Raw genomic sequence first — 26,261 nt, 5'->3', positions numbered from 1 at the left:
TGTCCCATCGCTGGTGCGCCGACTATAACACCGCGTTCAGACTCACTTAAATGTTGATAAGCTGCCATCGTAGCAGCAGTAACCCATCTGTGTAGATGCACTACATTTCGTATAGGAATTTGTAGATATAATTTTTATCAAATTAAAGAAAGAAAGACACATCCCTACATCTCAAAGGCAGCTTTCGAGCAGGGCATGTTCTGTTTTCAGATGAAAGGCAGTCGACTGTAGAGTTAATGGTGGCAGGCAGGCGGTACTTGTTATGCTGCTGATGAAGGACAGGAGAATAAGCGTATTACTACATGACGTGTATGAATCTGTAAAAAGTTAATCAGATATAATTACTTACCAAGTAACAGAAAGTGGTTTTCAGTTATCCACATGTTAAAGACAACGTAGGTGTAGTTTATCTTCTCTTCGCAGAATAGTAGTAGCGAGGTCTCTAGAGTTGTGGTACCCGTTGTGGATGTCCTGCAATGTAAGTCGGTGGGTGAACACACGGCATGGGTTATCGACCATCTGAGTGCAGACCTAAGTGAAGGAGACACGATGAGTGTGGAATTACTTGTAGAAGCACAGGCTGCTCCTGCAGGGGGACCGGAGGTAGAAATTAAATTTTGACTTTTGGCTCGTAAGTAAAAATTCGAAAGAAAAAATTTGACATAAATTGAGACGAAGTGCTGATGACGTTCGGTCGTATTACCGTATATCGAATCACTCCCGTCTGCGTTAAGTATTCAGTTTCCCCTGAAAGTGTTCCAGCGCTTGCTCTGAACAAGCTACATCCCCTGAATATGTGCAAAAGTAGCGCACTGAACTTCCATAAAAACACCGAGTTGTTTTAAAAGCTTCACGGTTTTAAGGCCATTGCCATTCAGCTGCACCCGCAGTACAACTGATCGAGGAGAAAGTGTGTCTCTGACTCTAAATTAAGTGGTTTATAGGTCGCAGCTCTGTTTCACTAGGGCAAGAATCTTTTCTCTAGCATTATAGAAGCACAAAATATTTTGAGTACTATTCCACGGAAACGGTGGCTATGGAACGATGCTCCAATACCCTACGACCAGCAAAGACTTGGCTTAGAACAGAATCGAGACAGACCAGGGAGACTGGCTGCGTTGTTCCTGCTGAGCGAACACCGAAACTACGTGAAAGAATACGGCGAGATTTAAAAAAAGAAAGTATCAGAAACATCTGAGTCCAATCCAAGAACTTAAATTATTGTATTCTTTCGGGAGTGCATTCTTATGTTTAAAATGTTTATTGAAAGCAGTTTGTCGCCAGTTTTCTGTTTTCTCTATCAAGAAATGATGCCTGGTTTGACTACTCCCAGTTCTTTGCGAATAGTATGACCTGCCCCCTCCCGCCACAATTGCTCTAGTTTATGTCGTGGGTACGCCCTTCGATTTCGCATTCGTGGGGAGAAATCGTGAGGATTAGGAGTCGTATACATAAAAAGACATCTTTCTCCGGAGAAGATTATCAGAGCAAAAGAATATTCTCTCAGAAAGTTTTCAGTTTCGCATGAATGAAAAATCGCAAGCGTATTCTGTGGCGAGAGGGTTTCCTTCCCACTGCCTCCCCACCTCCCTGAGAAGGTTCTCTTGTGTGTGTCGTCTGCCGTGTCACGCGTAACGTCAGACTTCATTCAGCTCGCTCAAACAGGCAAACCGTTCAGTGTACGAAGATGGAACTGGGATCAGTGTGTTGTGGAAGAGTTGCACTGCGTTTCGATTTCACTTTTATGTGCGGCAGAAAATTGTTAAGACGATTAAAGACAATTTAGAAAAATGCAATTTCTGCAATCGTATTCAATTTACGGCATGTGGGAACCTTTCCTGTTACTGAAGTTAGGTCAACACATTATGTGATGAAATCTTAAAATTACATAATTTTTCATCGACTCCAAACCGGAACTATGGCCGAGTTTTCTAAGAAGAGATAATTTTGTTCAAATACGACGCAGAATGGTGTGCTCGCGTGTCAAGGACGCAAACGATCGCCCATGGGGTTCGTTACGAGAAGCAGATCGCTAGGTTTGTAATCAGCCAGCTGTTAATTTTTCTGATTCGTCTATATTCCGAACTTAACGAAGTGTAAGATTTACTGTGTGAGAAGACATGAATATCCGGAAACGTCAGCGGCACAGGTGTTGTGTGTATACCAAAGTCTTCTCGTACATCAGTGTGAAAACTTGAGTCTACTAAATAGCAACAAAAACATTTTAATTTTCACTTCTTTTGAAAGGTCGCTCATCTCTTCTTTCATGATTTTTTGGAAGGAAATTCGCCATGCAAATAATGTTTGCATTGGAAAACTCGTAGAAGTTTCTGCAGTGCCTCTCTTCTGTATTTCTTCGGGTACGTATACCTTCTTGCCGTCCAGGCAATATAAACTCTGCCTTTAATACCAAAAAGTGTGCAAAAGCTAACGTCATCAAAACTTAATCAGTTCGATGTATGCTACAGAGCACACCTCAAAAAACGGAGAATGTTCTCGGTTCGTGATTCGCCCCTCTAGTTTTATTCATACGAAATAGGAGCATGTTCTTTGTTTTTAGCGGCTTCTTCCACTCATTTACTCAAGCTGAGAAATTTCTCGGGTGAAGTATATTTTCCGACTCGCTTTATCCGCGCGAACCTGGGAATGTTCTCCACAATTTCGAGTATAAAGTACATTCTCCGTTTTATTCATATGACCGAAGGTCGCGATTCTGTAAGTTGCACGAAACCATGATGACGCACACTTAGAGAGGTAATTCGCCTCAGAAAGTTTTCGCTCTGGACGGCGGCAAGTACTGGGTGTCCAGCAGGCTGCTTCAGAAACTGTTACATTATTCACTCTGAAGCTGCAAATCGAAATGTACAATTCTGTCCCAAACACAGCAGCACTACTTGTGGGGAACGTTTACCCCACAGGAGGCAATGTACTGTTTTTCTACGACGTTAGTACCACATACCTGTCAATTTCTGCGGGCTTTCGGCAGAATCGGGTGGGGCCAAGAGTTATTTAGGTCCTTTCCAATTAATGGCGTCCAACACTGGGTTGCCAATCGCCAGAAACGTTGTATTAGATAGTGTTTCCGTGTTTATTTCTGTTTCCTTTCTCTTTAATCTTCACTCCTTCCACTTTGGGATTCCGAAATCAACCCCTTTTCCTCTTCCATTTTCCTCAGCAGCGACGTCCCTGCAACAGTGCCGCTCTCACTCCAGCCTAGCGACTGGAGAACTGAAGTCGGTGTCTGAACGAGATCTCTGTCACGGCTGGAGTTTAGCGTGGAATACGACTGAGTAAGTGCTGCCAAGCTTAGCCCGAATTATGCACAACTTTTCTCCCGTTTTTTTTTTTTTTTTTTTTTTTTAATTTACGATTTCCCAAGACCATTTGAAATTTATTTTTCAAGGTTACTGCGACCCCATGTGGTGATTAAAGTACTTTAAAGAGAAACCGTGTAATCCATTTGGAGTTGTGGATGATAACAAATCGAACACCACATTGCATTCCAGCATTGCTGACGGGGGGCGCCACGAACTTGTAAGTCATTTTCAGCCAGGTATCGCGATACTTTTGACCACATAGTGTATGTGAAGGCATCGTCAAGATCTAAAATGGATGTTCCAGCATCAAGAAAGTGCTTAATGGTCCAAGTCAACGACAGACAGGTAGCAAATATGGTTTCCAGTCATTAAACAGTCGAGCCACAGAATGAACATCAGTACAGTAGTTACATGTGTAATGAATCTGATCTGAAATTATACTATGGAAGATACTGGTTGACATGGCCAAAGATGAATAACATGTCTATGTTGGACAATCCAAGTCCACAGGAAGATCATAGGTACCTGAAATCAAACATCTTTGGAAGAACTATGGTATCTGTGAATACATTTATAAATACATCTGTGGAAGGGCAGTGTTATCTGTGAGCACAAGGTGTAAAAAGTATGTTTGTAGCACAAAAATATGACATCATGCCGAAAGAAATACCCACGTCTTTACTGGTTTAAATGAGAAAAATGTCCATGGTTCATACATACCATGGTACAGAAAATTGCGAAAGTTTCCCATAAAAACAGTTTGCGTTGTAACCGATATGTGGCAGATCACTACAGTGTAAAGCCTATGGCCTGAATGCCAAAGTTGACAGCGACATGAGTCAACATACCGGCAGCTCAAATTCGCGCAGTGTGTATAATTCAGTTCTAGCGAGATGAGGAGCCAAGATAACATGGGAGTACTGCACTGGTGTTAAGGATGCGAATTACATTGGCACAAGGATGATAAGGACGCCTCATTTAATGATACATAAACGGAAAAAAACAATGAACATATTCTAGTGCTCGATTTCACCTTCCGCTTTGACGATAGAGTGAGGATTCACACGCACAGAATTTATTTTCTGTTGTCGACACACATTGCCACAGTGGTTGTGTATCCTTGGGTTGGCATAGGTGTGTGCGTAAAACGTCCTATAAATTTTGAATGTCGCCAAATTGTTAGTTCAGATAGGTTCCAATCGTATGTGCTGTGTATTAGGGACAGGCGTTATGCAGACACCATAACAACTTGCATTTGATACCTGGAATAAATTGTTCTCTCAGCTTTGACGAACAAAATGAGCAGACATCACGTCGCAGCACCGTCACGTCAGCGTGTACTCACACCGTCTGTCACGTCATGTAACGTCAATTCGCTTAGTCTGTGTCAGAGTACAGTATTTCAATTGAGGAACTAAGGTTATGAATGGCCAAAGCAAACCTCATAACTTGTGTTCTTGATCAGTCTTGTTTGCTGAAGTGCTGAGGCGTGAAGCAACACCTCAAAACATCCACATTTCTATGTTATGGGTGAGTGGGCGTCTCTTCTGTTATTGCCAAACCTAAACAATTTTTCGCTTTCAGATATCTCACAAAGCTTGTGTGAGAACATCCAGTGCAAAAAACCACCAAGTCGGCATCGAACATTTACAATTTGCCACGAAATCAAAGCACAACAAGAAAATGGATATTAAAAAGTTACAAAAGCACAATATCCACTACTATACAACGAGTTAACTTACGCTGATAGCAGATGATGATACCGTCGACAATTCATTCCCTCGGAACCGTGACCTGCCGTGATGTGAGGTGACGAGACGGTCTGTTGACGACTTGTCTGAATGCCGCCATTTGAAATGCATCGTGGAATGTTTTCACATGATGAGACTTGACGGCATCCCGAGATCATGCGACAATTTCAGCTTAATGTTGACAACATGCACACCACGCAATGCTCACACCAGAGATCTTTCTACTCTATGGCTTTGATCGACGTCATATCTGACTCACAGATGCTACTTAGAGGCGACATCTAAAGGCAATGAGGTTCAATCCTAAACAAAAGAAAGTATCACAAAAAAGACAGATAATATACATACATACAATAAAATTCGATTGCAGCTCATGCGATTAATTACATAGTTATAAGCTATATTGCAAATAAATTGAGCTAACAAAAAAGAAAGTAACAACATAAAAAATCATACATGCATGAAACAAATTATCACAGTTCACGTGTGCAAGTGAAAGAACCATGCATGTCCTTTAAAGTCCACTACAATATCACTCGTAGTAAACTCGTAATTTACATCTACATGGACAGTTTGCAAATCACACTTACGTGCTTGGCAAAGTGTTCATCGAACCATTTTTCACAATAATCCTCTATTATTCCAGTCTGAAACGGAATGCGGAAGAAACGAACAGATGTGCCTTTCCGAGCGAGACCTAATTTCCTTATTTTATGATGATGATCGTTTCTCCCTGTGGATGTCGGCGAAAAAAAAAATGCTTTCGCATTCGGAGGAGAAAGTTAGTAATCGAAATTTCGTGGTAAGGTTCTGCCGCAACGAAACATGCCTTTGTTTTAAATATGGCCGCCCCAAATTCTGTATCATGTCAGTGACACACCCTCCCCTATTTCTCGACAATACAAAATGTGCTGCTTTTCCCTGAACATTCTCGATGAAGTCCGTTAATTCTACCTGGTAATGATCCCACACTGCACAGCAGTATTGTAGAAGAGGACGGACAACCGTAGTGTAGGCAGTCTCTCTAGTAGATCTGTTGCATCTTCAGCCAATAAAACGCTGTCTTTGGTTCTCCTCCCCCACAATATTTCCTATGCGTTCTTTCCAATTTATGTTGTTCGTAACGGTGATTCCTAGGTATTTAGTTCAATTTCCGGCCTTTAGATTTGACTGATTTATCGTCTAACCGAAGTCTAACCGATTCCGTTTAGCACTCATGTGGATGACCTCACACTTTTCATTATTTAGGATCAATTGCCAATTAATACGAATTGTGAACTCTGTGACAGGAAATCACGAATCAAGTCACTGGCCAGCCTGTGACGATATTCCATAACCACGCAATTTGACTACAAGCCGCTTGTGAGGTACAGTGTCAGCTGTCTTCTGGAACTCTGGAAAGACGAAATCAATCGGAAATCCCTTGTCAATACAACCAAATGCTTCGTGTGAATATCCTTGAATAAACTGACCGTTAGTAAATTCTCTAGGTTATTAATCAATCAGTATAGTAGAGTGAGAGAGAGAGAGAGAGAGAGAGAGAAGTAATGGATATCCGTCCCATTCCAGAAAATCCAGAAAGTGCACTATAGTAATAAGGGAAAACAGTAAGAGACCACAGGATATTGAAATGCGTACGTAATATCATGTCCATGGGGCAGACAATTCCTTGTTTTCTCCTATGTTTGAATGTATTGAACGAAATTCTTCACCATTGTGGTGGTAGAATTTCAGAAAATAAAAGATGATTGCAGCTGTCCTTGACGATGTGAACTCACCAGACTTTTTGACAAGTAGTGCAGAGTATGCATTCCTTACGGACGCCTGTGAAATCGTGAGGAGCAGATTGCACGTAGAGGGATGTTCAAGAGTCTCGTGCACGGCCAGTGAAGGCTTCGTAGATGATTTATTAAGCGGCCAGGATTACGCTCGTTGTGCAAAGAAGTGCGGGATGGGAAGTGCTGCAAGCATATTACACCAAAAAAAGACTGGGCGTGTAGGGATGGCGACAAAACTTCTCAAAGAGTAAATTGCAATACAATTACGTAGCAAATTAAAAAAAGATGTAATCGTTTCTTTACATGTCAAAGCCAGCTACCGACTAGGGCACCTTCCCTTTGCCGAAAAAAATCCAGTCGATGGCAGGATGAACGGTAGAAATCTCAACGCGCTCATTAACCTGATGAAGTAGAGGAGAAGAACCGTGTTATTACATCCCAAATAGGAATCTGGAGATAGTCTTTGACGTAGCAGAATATAATATTAAAATCGTCTACCAGATATAATTACTTACCCAAAGATAGAAGGCTCATTTCTCTACATTTAAAAGCCTCCTCTCAAACACGGTATCTTCCCATTGAAAATAAAAGGCAGTCGATGCCAAAGTAAATGGTGGCAGCTAGAATACACTCGTCAACCTGCTGACAAAGAACAGGAGAACAAACCTGTTACTGGACAGGTCTACTGGGAGTTCGTTATTTGCATTTCTGGATTTTGTACGCACTTCCTTAGCGTATGGCTCAGACACTAAGCGACAACAGTGAGTCGGTTATTATTCGCGTGCGGTCTTTGGTCAGAGCAGTTGCGTCGCTGGAAGGTGTCCACGTATTTGTCGTCGCTGCCGGGGAGGGAGAGGGGCGCTGGAGTTCCAGCGTCAGGAGGGTAGTTGTGAGTTAAGACGCCGAGCAGAGGACTCTGGGCAGTGCAGGCGTAAAGTTAACTGCACCTGCGTTTAAGTAAAGTGGTTTGTGTGAAACAGAAGAGAAAGATAAGGGTTCAGAAAGAAATGAGATGTAAGGATATTAGAAAAGAGTATGAAGGTAACATTTTTTATTTGGTGGCACTGCAGTCAAGCGTAGTTAGATTCATTGTCGAATTAGACGGCCATATCAAGGAAATTGAGGTTTTTTTTAAAAAGATTGAATGAGTTTCACTGTAACGGTTTCTTCATGTCTGTCAATTGTTTGTCCCACATTTTTGACAGTGAGTGTTGTTAACAATATTGCCATTTGTCAATGTTAATGCGTGTTGTAACATGAATATCATACAGTTAATTACATATCAGATAATGTAAAAACAGTTTGTTAAAGGCATATTTCACCTAAGAGCATTTTTATATAAAATCGTGCCGCACTCAGTGGTGTGTATAAAACAGTTTGCTCGCTGTCTGGAGCACTGCACTGGGCTCTCAGCGACTGGAGTCAGAAATTTGCGACTGGAGTGCAGAGAGCAGCAAGGAGCGCGTTTGCAAGAAATTACATTACGAGGTGAGACATTTTCATTTCAACATCTGTTTGCTACGAAAATCGCCAACGGACAGGGATCATTTCAACAGTAGGATTATTTGCAGATCATTAACGCACGGGGACACTTTGTTTTTATTAAAGAGATTAACAGTAAAGTTCAGGATTTAATCAGTTTGCAAATGGCTCAAATGGCTCTGAGCACTATGGGACTCAACTGCTGAGGTCATTAGTCCCCTAGAACTTAGAACTAGTTAAACCTAACTAACCTAAGGACATCACAAACATCCATGCTCGAGGCAGGATTCGAACCTGCGACCGTAGCGGTCTTGCGGTTCCAGACTGCAGCGCCTTTAACCGCACTGCCACTTCGGCCGGCTAATCAGTTTGCACATTTTTACTATATGAACACAGTAACCGAGCGTGTTATCCCGTTATTGCAGCAAAAACAACAGGCACAATAGAATGTGTACCATCCGGTTGTAGAGACACCAACTGACTCACATAATTTCAGCGCACTGACTGACTATGGCTCTCCGGTTACATCGATTACTGATGCAGCAGGTAGTAAACGCAATGTGAATAATTCTTGCCCTGCAATCCCATTAGAAAAGACTAAAGTTAGAGGAGCAGTTTCAGGAACAGGAGTAGATGTAAACCTACAGAAACATCTAAAATTTGCTCTTCATGGCCACAGATTTTATACAAATTTTTGGATCGACCCACTTTTAACAAATGAAGTTATGCTAGGCATGGACTCCTTGACAGAACACGAACAGATTTTGGTCTTTTAGGACTCTTCTATTGTACTACGCAACAATAACGAGCAAGTTGCATTACAGTTGCAGCAGAGCATTTCAACGGACGAACAGCATATAAACAAATTACAGCTTTTTTCATACTCGAAGAATACACATTGGTACACACTATTTTTCACTACCCGTCTTTTGATACTGACACTGGACATGAAGAATTTAATTAGACGTTTCGCAGATAATGGAAGCCAAGGTAGACAATTATAAAGCAGTAACAGAGGAAGACAAACAACGCACTGAATGGGACAGACATATTCAGATTTTTCAGGACAGCATTAATTCAATTCCTAGTGATTCAGCTTTGCTCTCGCCACATTTAGTTTTGAAGAATATAAATCGACCAGACAAAATAAAAGAACTAATTACTTTCCCCAAGTCACATTTTTTACGTCATCGTGAACTGATTGAGATTGCAGTTACTAATATAAAAAAAGCAATTGGGAGGAGGAAAATGCTACAAAAGAAGATAAGTCGCACTAGAAAATTCAGAGTTGGACAAAAAGTTTTAGTTCGAGTATATCCATTATCTTGTGGGGCAAACAAGTGTCAGAAACTTGCAGTACTTTATAACGACCGTTTCGGATTCGACGAATTCCACTTCCCAACGTAGTACATCTTGGAACTCTCAGAATGAAAGCTTGGAGAGGTGTTCATCACATCACCAATACAACATCGTTCATTGAACAATTACTTGACTTTCTACTCCTTAATGACGACAACACCACACCTTTATACAGGGGGACTATAATTAAAGTTAAACTTTCAAAACGCTGTCGAAATAACACCACTCGTGAGAATAACGTCGAATTGCAACGGAATATTATAGGAGAAGGGGGGAAACGTATGGCAGAAGAAAAAAACACGTCGCCCTGCAGAAGTTTCGGACACTGAAGGGTTTGAGAAAAGGCGATGACTGCCGTGGGTCTGGAGAAAAAGATTCCGAAATTCGAAAGACGGATTATTTTGGTGTGCAACCTGGTAGAGGGCGGAAACGAACTGGTTCGACGTCAGTGGAAGCAGCGGCCACAGCAGTGCAGGAGGAGGCGAGTGGCGGAGTGCAAACGTATGGTGCACGGAGAACTGCCAGAACGTTGGACACACCCGAGAGCACGGCGCGTAAAATCCTGCGATACATCGTTCTTTGCTATCCATTCAGAATTTCCCACGTGCACGAGTTGCTTCCTGCTGATCTGCCAGCAAGAGAGACCTTTGATATAGAATTTCTTGTTCGCACGGAAATGGACAATGATTGACCGTGGAAGATTTTGTGGATAGACGAAGCCCACTTTCATCAGACAGGATATGTCAGTACACAGAATATTCGAATATGGGCAACGGAAAATCCACACGCAAACCAACCAGTACCACTTCATCCTGAAAAGGTCTCTGTGTGGTGCGGGCTTACGTCATGGTTTTTCATAGCACCATAATTTTTGGAAGAGACAGGTGCTTCCGGTCCTGTTACCTGTACCGTCACTGGAAAGCGCTATCAGTGTATTTAGCGCAACCACGTCATCCCAGCTCTCCAACAGCGTGGATGTGTGGATGGGATCATTTTTATGCAAGATGGCGCACCTCCGCACACTGCAAATCCAGTTAAGCAGCTGCTGAAGCGCCATTTCGGAAATGCTAGAATTATCAGCCGCCATTTTCCTACAGCCTGGCCGTCCAGATCACCTGATCTTGATCCGTGTGACTTCTGGCTGTGGGGCTGTCTGAAAGATGTTGCGTTCAGAGTTCAGACCGGGAACTTAGCTGCACTGAAGGCACGCACTGCACAACACATTCTGAACGTGATCCCTTAACCCACTACGATCAGTAGTGGAACGTGCTGTTTCTCGACTTCAACTTGTTGCGCCGGCCGAAGTGGCCGTGCGGTTAAAGGCGCTGCAGTCTGGAACCGCAAGAACGCTACGGTCGCAGGTTCGAATCCTGCCTCGGGCATGGATGTTTGTGATGTCCTTAGGTTAGTTAGGTTTAACTAGTTCTAAGTTCTAGGGGACTAATGACCTCAGCAGTTGAGTCCCATAGTGCTCAGAGCCATTTGAACCATCAACTTGTTGCACAAAACGGTGGACAGCATATTGAATATGTTTTGCGCCAGTCACAAGGAAATTAATAGTCAGATTTGATTTTGATTCATGCTTTTTATGCTGTTTTTGGCCTCAGGACAATTAAAAACCGATTTTTCCCAATCCATGTGATATGACCTTTCCCTGGTGGATGGGCTTACGTAGCTAACAGTACCACACCGGTACACACTGACTAGTACAGTTTCTTTGACATCAAACGTACTCCTTAGGCATTGTTGTATAATTCATTTGTCATTTGTAGTCGACCACATTAAATTATGATGCCTACAGCGCCATGTATTGCTACATTTTGTAACTATTTATTTTTCTACTGCCATGCGATTTCCCCTTTCTCCGATAATATTCCGTTGCAATTTGACGTCATTCTGCCCAGCGGTGTTATTTCTACAGCACTCTGAAAGTTTGACTTTAATTATAATCACACAGTACATCAGGTACGTTCTGACAACACGAATCTCATTTTTTTCATGACATCAACCCTTTGTACACAGTAGTTAAACTTTTTCTGCAGGTTTTCCTTCATTGACATGTAGGTGTACACCACAATAACATTTTCCCCTCATACAGTACCATAAGTACAAGCCATTTCGTATGTTTAATTTCACTGTGTAATGGTTTTTATGTAAATAGATACAACGATTGTTACAGAGCATATACCACATGATGTTCTAAGATAATTAACCCAGATCTTTACAGTCCATTGTTTTACAAGCAAATCCTACGTAAAAGAAGACAGCAATGATTTTTTTCGTCAAAGACAAAGGCATCACAAAAGATAAATTCAACATGAGAAACAATAACATCGAATTTTGTGCGTCGTAATGCATTTTCTCTTACAGGCTAACGTACAAAAGTATGCAATAACGGATTCCAGATAGTACTGATACAACAGGTAGACAGTATACATTTGCACAGGTGTAACACGTACTGTCAACTATCGGAGAAGATATTTAATTTCATCGTCTTGCACCGAGATACTGTAACACCGTGGCAGAATCAGGGTTTCTTCATTGACTGTAAGGATTTTGCTGTAGGTGTCGTATGTGAAGTGAAGACTTAAGGATTAACTATAGGTGAAGTATGTGTAGCAATGATTTATGGATTTTTATAATGAGGATATGGTGAGATAACAGGAAGTGAGGATAGCAAACTTGTTATGATTATTATGCAGACGTTTATGATTTATGATATGAAGTGTGGCATACTGATCTTAGGGATTGTCAGGGATTACGTGATGATTTTACCCATGGTGTGTGCTTTGTTGATTGTGTTTTGGTGTGTATCTCTGATAAGTAATATTTATAATGGCTTCTGATAAGGTGTTGCCAAACGACAACACAAGGCTATGAAGTTACAGGAATATAAAACTTTCTTTCAAAAATATGAATTTTTTTGTTTGTGATCAACAACGTGAAGGATTGGAGACTGTTATTGCCGTGTACTTGCTTTGATGAATTTGTCATTTTGCTTATGCTAATGAGTCTTTTCTCATTCACAGGAAAATACCGTTTCTCATAACTTTTCGGCTGTAGTTAACCGATTTCATCGGAAAGACAATATTTCTTAATTATTTTCATTCTGTACGTTCACTTTACTTGTTCATAGTTACTAACTACTCGTCTTGATAATACTTAAATTTTGCATTTGGGGTAATTATAAGAAACTGGCACGTGCGTAGGTTAAGGTTTTGTGAACACATTTTTATTTTATTTTCTTTAGTGACTGACACACAACAGATAAATGTAACAATTCCTATTTTTCTCTACAGCAATAAAATGTTGTTCACACTCGCTCCCTGTCCTTCCCTTTAGCCTGTATTCTTATGCGCATTTACTGGAGTATATAAAAACATACACTCTGCAGAAATCACTATTGTACTCTTGCGTAACAACACCAGTGGTCGACTCGTGCTTGTGTAAAAAGTAAGAAGACTGATAACAGTGTTTGCCTGTTGATATTTCCCAATGCACTGTACATGTAATGCATTACTTCATTTTAATGTTTCTTTTCTTTCACAGTGTAAAACAGATTTCGATTATGATGATTCTGTTTGAGATGTCACTACCGACATATCTGTAATTTCGATATTGGTAAGAAATGTTTGTTATTTTTTGTCATTTAATCTGAGAATTCACCATATTTAGATAAATCTGTATGCTTTATTTTCTTTCACTGTATTGTAACAGAATATAAGTACTTTGTGAAAACAGCACATTTATGGACTTGAGTAGAGTTATTCTGTGCACTGTGAGAAAGTTCGAAATATTATAAATATTTTCTTTACCGCGACATGCCAAGTCAATTATCGTGATTTTAGATGACTTCATAGACATTTTACTAAAGTGACATGGAGGTGCCTTTTGTGAGCGGTGTGGCTCTGAGTTGTCACTGGATTTATTATAGACACGTACTGCGCCCACTAAGTGTGCTCTCAGTCGCCTCCCAAACAATCGCGATACGACACTTTCACACGATGGGATATTACAGCGTCATAAGTGCTGGGAGACTCTTCAACATGTGTCACTTCGTTTACTGTGCACACTCGTGTCAACAGCTTCGTGTATGAAAACCACGAAAAGTTATTGCTTCGATGCATATTTGCTACGACTAAAAGACAATGTAATCACAATCAGTTACACGAGATTTTGTGCAAAATAACGACAAAGAAAAATACCATGAATGTCATTTTTTCCCACAATTAATGACTTTGCTGCTACTGCACACTAATGTAGTGGACATTTTTTTTACCCTGTGCACACTTCTTTCAAACTGGATGTAATGTATTCTAAGTACACCTGAGCACCAATATAAACAACATTTGTAACTTTACTTGGAGTGTACCTGAGCACGAAATGTACATAGCCTTCTGCAATTTATAAGCGACTTAGCACCGCTACTTTTTATCACTTGTTTACAGTGAATATGTGCACGTCCCATGTATATATTGCATATTCCATAATCTTTTTTATGTTTCTTTACAAAATACAATACTACTGCGTGGCTTACTATTATTTTCGTATAATATGACACAGTCATTAAACAATCGAGCCACAGAATGAACACCAGGGCAGGAGTTACACGTGTAGCGCGTTTGATCTGAAAATATACTACGGAAAATAATGGTTGACATGGCCAAATATGAAAAGCATAGGTTGTAAGTCCATGATGGACAATCCATGTTCACAGGAATATCATAGGTACATAAAAGCATCTGTTAAAGGTGTAAATAGCATGTTCATAGCACAAAAATATGACAGCATGCCGAAAGAAATACCCACATCATATACCGGTTTAAATGATAAAAATGTCCATGTGCCATATATAACCATGGTACAGACAATGGCGAAAGTTTGCGATTGCAATATTTTGCGTTGTAAGTGTTATGTTGCACACCACTATAGTGTCAGGTCTATGGCCTGAATGGCAAAGCTGACAGCGGAATGAACCAACATATCGGCAGCCCGAATTGGCGCAGTCTCTACTGATTCAATTCTAGGGAGGTGAGAGGCCAAGATCATGCGACAGTACTGCACTGGTGTTAAGGATACGAATTACACTGGCACGAGGACGATAAAGACGCCTCATTTAATGATACACAAACAGAAAGAAACAATGAACAAATTCTAGTGTACGATTTCACCGTCGGCCTTAATCACAGAGTGAGCATTCAGATGCACAGAACTGATTTTCTGTTGTCGACACACATTGCCACCGTGGTCACGAGATCTGGGGTCGGCATAGGTTTGCCCGTAAAACGTCCTATAAATTTTGAATGCCGCCGTATCGTCAGTACAGATAGATTGCCCTCATATGTGCTGTGTATTTGGGACAGGCGTTTTGTAGACACCATAACAATTGGCATTTGATACATAGAATAAATTGTTCTCTTAGCTTTGATGAGCAAAATTAGCGGGCACCACGGCATGGCACCGTCACGTCATTCCGCTTAGTCCGCGTCAGAGTACAGTACGCAAGCTGGGGAACTGAGGTGATTAATGGGTAAAGCAAACCTCATAACTTGCGTTCTTGATCAGTTTTGTTTGTTGTAGTACTGAGATGTGACACAACATTTCAAAACATCGACATTTCTGTGGTTTGGGGAAGCGGACATTTGTTCCGTTATCGTGAAACGTAAATAATTTTTCGCCTTCAGATATCTCACGTTGCTTGTGTAACAATATCCAATGCAATAAACATCCAAGTCGTCATGGTACATCTACAATTTGCCACGAAAACAAAACACAATATCTAAATATAGATTAAGAAGTTACAAAAGCATACAATCCACTACTACAATACGAGTGAGCGCGGCAAAATAGGTTAACTTCCGATGTTAGCAGGCGATGATGCCGTCGATACTTCCTTCCCGAGAAACCTTGAGCTGCCGTGACGTGACGTGACGGTCTGTTGACGACTTGTCTGAATGCCGCCGTTTTAAGTAAATTGTGGAATCTTTGGATCTGACATGACAGGACCTGACGCCCAAGGTGAACTGGTCTTAAAAAGAGTCATCCCGAGATCACGCGACAATCTCAGCTTAATGTTGACAACTAGTGCAGTACGAAATGTTTACTCCAGAAATTTTTCTACTTTATGGCTTTCACCGACGTCATATCTGAGTCACAGATGCTACTTAGAGGCAATATCTGAAGGTAGAGGGGTTTATTCCTAAACCAAAGAATGTATGACAGAAAAGAAAGATAATAAACATACATGTAATAAAATTCCATTGCAGCCCACGTGATTAATTACATAGCCAAAAGTTTTATAGCAAAAGAAATTGGGGTAACAAAAAAGAAAGTAACAACATAAAAAAAACACATGCAGTAAATGAATTATTACCACGTTTATGCTAGCAAGTCAAAGAACAATAAACGGCCTTTCAAGTCCACTATAATATCACTCGTAGTAAACTCGTAATCTATATCTACGTCTACATGGATACTTTACAAACCACACTTACGTACTTGGCAAAGGGTTCATCGATCCACTTTCACAATAATCCTCTGTTATTTCCATCTCAAACAGCGCGAGAAAAAAACGAACACCTACATCTTCCCGAGCGAGTTTTGATTTCCTTATTTTATTATGATGATAATTTCTCCCTATGGAGGTCGGCGTCAACAAAATATTTTCGCATTCGGAGGAGAAAGTTGGTGATCGAAATTTCTTGAGAAGTTTCTGCCGCAACGAAAAACGCCTTTGTTTTAATTATGTCCGCCCCATATTCTGTAACACGTCAGAGACACTCTCTCCCCTATTTCTCGATAATGCAAAATGTCCTGCCCTCCTTTGAACATTCTGGATGTACTCTGTTAATTCTATGTGGTAGGGATCCCACACCGAGCAGAAATGCTCCAAAACAGGACGGAAAGCATAGTGTAGGCAGTCTCTCTAGCAGATCTGTTGCATCTCCAGCCAATAAATCGCTGTCTTTGGTTCGCCTTCCCCACAACATTTCTTATGTGTTATTTCCATTTTGTGTTGTTCGTAATTGTGATTACTAGGTATTTAGTTCAATTTACTGCCCTGACTGATCTAACCAAAGTTTAACAGATTCCTTATAGCACTCATGTGGATGAACTCACACTTTTCATTATTTAGGTTCAACTGCCAACTTTTGCACCATACAGGTATCTTTTCTAAATAGTTTTGCAATTTGTTTTGATATTCTGATTACTTTACTAGAAGGTAAATAAGAGCATCATCTGCAAACAACCTCAGACGCTTCCTCCATTCTCTCCGAAATCGTTTATATAGATAAGGAACAGCATTACTTGGGAAACGCTGGAAATCACTTATGTTTCCTTCGATGATTTTCGTCAATTACTGCGAACTGTGAACAATGTGACAGGAATCTTTGTAATAGCTCTGCATCAACTGACAAATAGTCCATTGCTAAGAAACACAACTCCTCTCTCTGTCGAGCTTGTGTTTCTCATGGAACATAAAGTATTCATACTACTTACAAGAATGCAGCCGACATCTTTCACAATCTCGTGTATTTCAAAACTAAAAGCCCAATCTCTTTGAAGGCCAAACGCCTGAATATCAGTGGTTGTCTAGCGCATCACCCAACTCCATTAGCGTTTGTTGTTTGAACCAGTCCCCTACATTACCTGATTACTGGAACCTATTTGCTGGCAGCATGTATGGTCCTGCCTTAGATTAGTGTAAACTGCACCATACTCAAATTACTGCCATATAAGCTGTGCCGGGGCTAGCAGCGTGTTTAGCACTAAATTCAGCTAGAATTTGCATATGGAAATGATGCTCTAAGACCCCCTTTCCTAACTCCGACTTTTTCTGTCGCATATGGATTAAAAAAAGAAACACAGACTGATTGTTATCGACCCTGCAAGTGGAGTAGAGAAGAATTGGCACCTGCAATAATTTAATCTGATAAAAATTAATTTGACAGTCGAAAGTTTAATTAATGTCGTGACAGATGAAAGGATTGCTCTACCCAACTACAGAATGAAATTTCTGTTCAAGATAACAATTGGATTTATTCTGACAAAATTCAGAATGAAAAACACATGAAACAATCACAATACGTCAATTTAATAGGCTTCGGTAGAGTGGCCTTTACTGTGGGAGACGTGCTGTACATGTACCTCTGGTACGTCTCCACAGGAGGGAGTGTCTACAGTGGAGCTGTCAACATTCCACCTGGAGTGTCTAGAGTGGAGCTGTCAACATGCCACCTGGGCGGTCGAACAGTTGGGCCGACGTTCTTTTCCCAGATGAGTCCCCATTTGGTCTGCAGAGTGATTCTCGACGCATTCGCATGTAGAGGGAACGTGGAACACGATTTCTCAATCCAAACACTGTGCAAGGAGACTGATATCGAGGATCCCGGGCAGGGATTCTGGCGACCACTCGAACTCCTCTTCATGTAATTGTACCAGTGAATTGGCGAGGTTTAACCGCTGCCAGGTATCGAGGCGAAATCTCGGGATCTGATGTGCGGCTGTAGCGAGGAGAGATGGACCCAGACTTTGTACTGATGGACGACAGTGCTCGACCTCATAGAGCAGAGGCGTTTCACGTTTTCTTGGAAATCGGAGACCGTGCATGGCGTGGCCTGCTCACTCTGCCGATTTGAATCCCATAGAGCGTGTCTGGGACGCACTGGGGAGAAGGGTTGCATCGCGTCATCATCCACGAACCACTCTGCAGGACTTGCGAGCAGCTCTGCAGGAACTGTGGGCGTTATCGCCTCAACAAGAGATTGACAACATCACTCACAGCACGCCCCGCCGTTGTCGGGGCTGTACTGCTGCCAGAGGTGGTCACACCCCGTGCTGAGCACAGTAACCAGTCGTCACAGTGCGTGTGTGGAGATACACTGAGTTGTAAGAAAAGGAACAACGGTTATGCAAGGTCCAGTTGTTTACATTCTGTGTTCTTTACATTGTTTCCATTTTACCAACCCCCCTTTTACACTATTTTGTGGCAAAATAGATCCAACCTCGCAAAATACCCAACTGTTGCTTCACTTTTGGCCAGCAGGGTATTTGCAGTTTGTACTATCACATTGTGAAGTGTGGTGTTCAGTTGTGACAGTCAGAGAGCAGACATGTTTACACTGAGTGGGCCTCCTGGCTTGATGAGTGGTACCCTGAGGAGCTGCTGTGTGATGGACTGAAGTGGATGTAGCTCTTAGAGCGAATTTTTCAGGCTGCAGTGGAGTGTGCGCTGATGTGGAACTTTGTGGCAGATTAAAAAACTGTGTGCAGACTGGGACGTCTGCATTTAGCGGGCAAATGCTCTACAAACTGAGCTACCCGGCCACGTCCTGTGACCCGTGTTCAGGGCCTAGCGCGCCCCCTGATTTCCGAACACTCCACTGCCAACTGAAACATTCATTCCCGAAATGATCTCCTGCCTTGGCTGAGCCGAGTCTCTGCAATCTTTCAGGAGTGCTAGTCCTGCAAGTTTCACATGAGGATATATGTGGAGTTTGAATGGTAGGAGATTTACTGGTGAAAGTAAGGCTGTGACGACTGGCTGTGAGCCATTCTTGGATAGCTCAGTAGGTAGAACACCTGTCTGTAAGCGGCACAGCTCCCTGGTTTGAGTCCCAGTTCGGCACATTGTTTTACTGATTTCTGAGAACATTTCTCGTGGAGAACAGTGGTCTGGCAGAAAGTAAAACTGACACGGAAGACAGCAGTCTTTCGCGGTGGGGAAACTTCCAGAACGGCTCTAACCTCTATGGATTAGTATTGTAAGGTAATAATGGTTCGTGCAAGTCCGCACTGAAGCTCAATACGGATGAAATCATTGTCGTCCTTCACTACTGAACGTAAGCCGCTCACATTCTATTATCTGTTAAGTGGTATCACCATCAACCGAACCATATTAGAGTATAAATGGGACACGGGATTGCTGCTAGGTACACGATCGCAGAGCTTAAACTGTCTTCGTTTACCTGTATGCAAACATTTTTCGATTGCTTTTAATTAAATTTGTGACTGCAGATCTTCACTGAAATATCAGCAAGATCAGGTGGAATGTTACAGTGTGCGCTCTCCCCTGCATGATTTTTACTATTTTTTTATGTACTGATAAGGGAATATTTTCTGTATTGTCAATGCCAGCGTTTAAAATTTATGCAGTGTTTCCCTGCCTCCCCCCCCCCCCCCTCCTCATCTCAACAGGATTGCGTATGAAGGAAGACTTCGCTAGTCTCACTAAGCATTTGTTTCACATTTGCAAGAACACTGGTAATTTATGTGTATATATGTGGAAATAACCGTGTCTTCCAGTGCCGTGAAAACATTGCCGTAGCCTGACATTGAGGTGGTGAATAGCACAGTTAAACCTAAATTCAATCTTGTTATTAGCGAGAGATATCATTAAGGAATGTATCTATTGGCATGGAAGTGTAAAAATCGCTAGGTCCTTAATGAAGGTTGTGTCAAATGTCTGATTATCCAGCCAAATGCAAAATATTCTTCCAAGTACTTAACAACAACTTTTCTTTTCCTGCATCAAAAAACCTTTATATCAAATTACATGTTGTACCACCGTTGCTAACCTGTTCATGTACGCTGTACATATGTGTTTAATGTAACAAACTTGCAGGAGGATGATACAGTTATTTAATCATCAATTTTAGTGGGACATCGATATGCCATTTTCTTCATTTATTGTAATGTATGAAAATGTGTTTCTTTGCTTAAGTGTGAGTATATTGTGTGTGTGTGTGTGTGTGTGTGTGTGTGTGTGTGTGTGTGTGTGTGTGTGTGCATATGAGAGAGAGAGACATAGACAGAGAGAGAGAGATAGAGAGAGAGATAGAGAGAGAGATAGACAGAGAGATAGATAGTTAGATAGATAGAGAGAGAGAGAGAGAGAGAGAGAGATAGATAGAGAGAGAGAGAGAGAGAGAGAGAGAGACAGTAATGGTACTAATTCAATGTTTCCCATTTTGCTCTAATTTTTAATGATCAGTTCAAAATGGTTGAAATGGCTCTAAGCACTATGGGACTTAACATGTGAGGTCATCAGTCCCCTAGACCTAGAAGTACTTAAACCCAACTATCCTAAGGACATCAGACACATCCATGCCCGAGGCAGGATTCGAACCTGCGACCGTAGCAGCAGCGCGGTTCCGGACTGAAGAGCCTAGAGCCGCTCGGCCACTACGGCCGGCGAAGAACGAGTAACAGATAGCATCAGCTTGCGTATGGAAAGGCAGAAGACACATGTAGGCAGTGACAAGTTATGTGGCTTTAAAGGTAAAATTGTCGATGGTATTAAAAATATAAATAATGGAACATAATAATAATAAAGTGCTGCTTACTTTGTAGCAATGTGTGTTACTCATCACGTTGACATCAGTCGTCCCATTCGTTGCAGGTGGGTCCAGAATGGAGCCATCGAGTAATTCTGATGCTCGCTGTATCTAAAAAAGTGTTGAGTCATCAGTTACAACATCGCTCCTCGTCGTCATTTACACATTTATACTCTGCGAATTGGGTCTTCTGATGCGCCACTTACACCGGATCGTAAGAAAGCAAATACGAACGTAAAAGCATCTGCTGACAGTTCCCAACTGTTTGCTTGTATCCGTGAACGTTTGTATACACTCTAGGCAATAGAAGAGAACACGATAAAATAAGCATATATATACACTTTCACTGACTCCCACACAGATTTGACTCAATTGTTACAGCTCTGGTATAAAACTCTGGTATTCACGTAGGATTATTCCGCATGCTGGATGTGTTGTTCTACGTCAAGCAAGCTAAAGGTAATAGGAAAATAAAAATGTATTATTGGATGTCTCACTTTTTATGCAAGTGTGCAGCACTTGTCACTAAACTGCAGCTCCCTTCCTCGTTCTCACTATTGCAAAGTCTTGCAACTACGTCAGTTGACACTTTAGCTTCTCGTTACAACTAATGAGAAAATTTGAAAGTGGAACACTAATTTCTGATGAGCGACATAACCTGAAGAACAGATAGAATTTACACACTGCAACTGGAGAAATTTATGCCAGCTTCTGTGCCTCAAATAGTTCCTGACGCCTGCAGTGACATATGCAAAGCACAGATTTCATTAAGGTACGCGTGAGGAAGATAATGCCAGTCAAGTACAGTAACTGAAGTGTGAAATGCACATAAAACCTCTCAATAAGGCTATTTGACAAAACTTACCGCACTGTCGATGGAGCACGAGGCGTGAAACGTCATCCATAGAATGAGATGTTGCTCATCCTCGATAGTCATTGTCCATTGAAAGACGTTCGTGGGTTAAGGTAGTTGGTAAGCAGGCAGCGTTCCACTTTCGGGGGCTTATCTGACGCTTTGTGCAGATCGTGGTCGTGGCGATACTGTGCTGCCAGCGATGCGGGCCGCGGACGGCTCCTCTACCTGCTGGGCGGAGTCGTTTGCCGTGTGAGGCTGTGAGGAAGAGCCGTGGAGTGCGCGTGAGCTCCGTGATGCTGGAGGAACTGTCGTGGCACTCATGTTCTGTTTTTGTTACACTATTGTTTTGGGTCTCGTGTGAGACTGACGCATGAGAGCGTCCAGCTGGAATATAGCGTGTAGTCGATTCATTAAGAGAAGTTAGAGTTGTACGTTGTAGGAAATACATTGAGATGAACTTCTGTGAGAGTGCTATTCCAAAGGAACGAGAAAAGTCTCTTTTGGGGACTTCAGTACAGTGGATTGAAGTTCACAGGGGAGAAGCTGTGTCACGGTTCACGGGTGCTGAGCAGCAGCACCACTGCAGCCTCGGTGTTACACGGAGACACCGAGAGGAGCACGACACCCAGTCAGGTACGGAGACTGGGGGTCTACGACTTGTGGACTGTTTCAGTGGCCTGTTCCTAACACCACCATTAGGGACATAAAAACCAAGTAAACATTCAAAGCAGGCATAACATGACCGAAGGAAAAAATATTTTGAGGTATTTGGTTACGACATCAAAAGCGTATAAAACCGGTGACACACCCATTATGTAACTACAGCTGATTTGAACATAGGCCACGAGACTGATAAGCTTCTTCACAAATTTTTAATTTTGAATTACTCAGCACTACACATTTTTGTTTTTGTAGACTTGCAGGAAAATTTATTGTGCTGTTCCTCTTTAATAAAAAAGAAAAATACGAAATGTTGCGGTTCTTCAGACTGTTCTCTCCTAACAGGATGCATCTAATGAATTTATAATCTTTGCTATGTCTCTGGTTGGGCTTTTTAGTGTTCCGACTGTTTTCTATTGAGCATGTTTCCCTTATACAGTAGTGTTACATTATCGTCTGACCACTCCATAGCTCACACGAGAAATCTTCAACAATAAAAGTAGTTTGTGTGCAAAACAGCACGCAAACGCAAGTGCAAGTCAAACAGTGGTATGAAAGTTCCGTGGCAGATTAAAACTGTGTGCTGGGCCGAGAGTTGAATGTGGGTGCTCTCCCTTTCTGAGGCGGGTTCTCTTTTCACTGAGCTACCCAAGCACGACCCCTGATCCATCCTCACAGCTTTACTTCCACCAGTGCCTCATCTCCTACCTTCCAAACTTAACAGCTCTGCTGTGAAACTTGCATGACTAGCTCTCCTAGCAGAAACGATATTGCACAGACATGGCTTAGCTACAGTGTGGAGGAAGTTGTCAGAATGAATTTTCACTCTGCAGTGGAGTACGCCATATTCAACCCGCCAGGGCAGCCGAGAGCGCTGACGCTCTGCTTCCTAGGCTCGGGTAGGCCCGCCAGCCTCGGATCGAATCCGACCAGCGGCTTAACAACGAGGACCAGTGTGCTGGCCGGCTTGAATGTGGTCTAGGCGGTTTTCCACATCCCGCTAGGTGAATACCGGGCTGGTCCCCACGTTCCGCCTCAGTTACACGGTTCACAGACATCTCAACACGTTGGCACTATTCCACGGATTACACTAGACGCAGACGGTTGTGCTACGCTAATTCCTCCCCCGGGGCGGGGGGGGGGGGGGGGGGGCGGAAGGAAGGGCATCTGGCAACCTCTTGAAATTAACATGCCACATCTGCTTCACCAACAGAGCCCGCCAGTCGGGTTTAATGCTTGGAAAGAGAGACAGTGGAGTACGCCGTGTTACACTATACCCTACCTATCATACATCTCATTAACACTGTAGTTCACTAAAATTATACAGAAGAAAGAAGCAACAGAAAAACTTTATCCATAGAAGTGTTTGATATAGTGCTAATTTACTGCATTTCGCATCCCCAGACTCGGCGTTTTTGGAGTCGCATTCAGTGTGGTGTACTGGGAAGTCATGTCACAACACGACTGCAAGCATAGTATTTACTCAAACACAGAAGCTGCAGTCTTATCAGGTGCATTATAAATTCTAAAAATAGCAGTGGCTATACCTATTTTGCCTGTAGCGAAAAGTCGGACGACATATGAGCTGCGACCATTTTTGTAAACAAGCGAAGTGGCCTTCCATTTATCTCTACACAGAATTAATCCAGATTCTTTCTGTGTATCAAGTGCAGATTGTTAACCTCCAATTGAGAAGCCTGTACAAAATCTGCCAAACTTCAGAACGGTATTCGACTCTTCCAGCGACGTGATGACATTAAGAATCTGCAGAGGCCTTACTAGTAAACGACACACAGCACCTCAGTGTCACTGTCCGTGTGATTCCTGTACTGCATATCTGAATGCTGGCTTCTTAGGCATTGCTGTCCTGCGATTATACCTTTACACAGCACCCTGTCTCCCTCCAGTAGCCAACGCACATCACCTGTCTCCTAACTGCAGATGTGTGAGTACTGCCACCTTACAAACTTCGCGTATGTTGTATGAAAACACATAACAATGCAAGCTGGCTGATACAGACGCTAATGCCGAGAAACCACGAGGAAAGAGAATACATATATGCCTTTCTCCATACCAACTCCCAAATATAAATAAAGAATTCGAACTCAGGATTGCAAACATAAACGAACGCAGTCGGAGAGCCTTAGTGCAGACGCATTCCCAGCTGCTGATTCTCAAACACATCGCTGTGGCAGAACCGACTGGTCAGATGTGTACAGTGACCGTTTCCTGCGAAATACATTAGTAGTTTCTCCGTGAACTCGTCGGGAGTCTACGGAACTGGTGAATAAACCCTCCACTTGTTTACTCAATGCCGATATTCAGCTTGCGTAATTAAACGATTTACAAGTAGGATCTGAAGAGAGTATTGAGGTGAAGCAAAGTCAGAGCACAGTTTTCAGATTACACTACGAATCGAGTGGATATTCTTTAAAAAAAAAAGAAATACACTGTGGACTATGCATCTGAATGCAGTTTGTTTATTGGCTGATGAATCCATATCAGGTGAGTGAAGCGAGTTAGTCAGCCGGAGTGGCCGAGCGGTTCTAGGCGCTACAGTCTGGAACCGCGCGACCGCTACGGTCGCAGGTTCGAATCCTGCCTCGGGCATGGATGTGTTAGTTAGGTTTAAGTAGTTTTACGTTCTAGGGGACTGATGACCTCAGAAGTTACGTCCCATAGTGCTCAGAGCCATTTGAACCATTTTTTAAGTAAGTTATTTTTTCCCTTAGCTGACCAGAAGACATATCATTACTTCTTAATTGCTAAATATGAGTAGGAATTCGATGTATAACCTAAATTCCTTCCCCTCTTCTCTCTGTCCATCTCCTACTCCCTCTCTCTTTGTCCATCTGCCACTCCCCCCCCCCCCCCCCTCTGTGCATGACCTCCTCTCCAAGTCCTCCTCCACCCCCTGCCCTGTCTATTCCCACTTCTCTCTCCTCTTACCCCTCTCTCTGAGCTCAAGCCTTGTTTATTGTTATTGAGAACAAAACCTCGATTGGGAACTGAAGCCACTTAAAATGAACATGTACGCTAGTTGAGACCATTGGTATACAGTGTGTTAGAGACACCTGTTCACATGCTGGATCTGTGAAGACAGTAGCTGTAATGACAGTCTTTGTCATGGTTTTAATTTGTGAGTGGTTAGAATTACAAAGTTAAGGATTCTGTAGTGTTTTCCTAATAATTAGCCGATAAGCCATAAATACGAGTTCCTTGTTTCTGTAAAAACGATGGCGAAGAAGAAAACAAAACTGTACAATACTGTGTACACAATTTGTCTTTGAAATTATACATAAAGAGAAAGAATATATAAGGGAGAAACAATTTGTCTAATGGGTTACACGCCCCCCTATTGTAGTTCAAACTGTGGGAAGGATACCGAAACAACACATTTTCACAGTACAGCACACGATTTTCTTTCACACAGTCGGTTTTAACAGAAAACCTACATGTTGCCATTTAGAAAAATATGTAACCTAAACCTGACAAAATGTTTGTTAGGGGTTAGTATAGAAATTCGAAATAAATCGCTCAAGCACTTTTCGAGGGTTTTGGTAACAAAGTATCCCCTTTTAATGTTCATTAGAGCATTGTGCATAAATTTCAAGTAATTCACTCAGGAACTTTTCCAGGTATTTGGTAAATATATTTATGTATCATATATGTTAAAATTGGTTGTTTGTTAGAGTATCATGTAAATATTTGATGTAATACAT

At 42.0% G+C, this 26,261-nt stretch overlaps 1 protein-coding gene across 1 annotated transcript in view; it reads left to right on the top strand.

The window, feature by feature from the left end:
* LOC126439769 (ankyrin-1-like) overlaps window positions 1-26,261 on the top strand; it is a 434,210-nt gene that overhangs the window by 71,477 nt on the left and 336,472 nt on the right. The window lies entirely within an intron of this gene.

The sequence above is a fragment of the Schistocerca serialis genome, unplaced genomic scaffold, assembly GCF_023864345.2.
Source record: "Schistocerca serialis cubense isolate TAMUIC-IGC-003099 unplaced genomic scaffold, iqSchSeri2.2 HiC_scaffold_1343, whole genome shotgun sequence".
In the NCBI taxonomy this organism is placed as follows: domain Eukaryota; kingdom Metazoa; phylum Arthropoda; class Insecta; order Orthoptera; family Acrididae; genus Schistocerca; species Schistocerca serialis.
The sequence above is the reverse complement of the archived record's forward strand: the minus strand, read 5'-3'. Positions and strand labels throughout refer to the sequence as shown.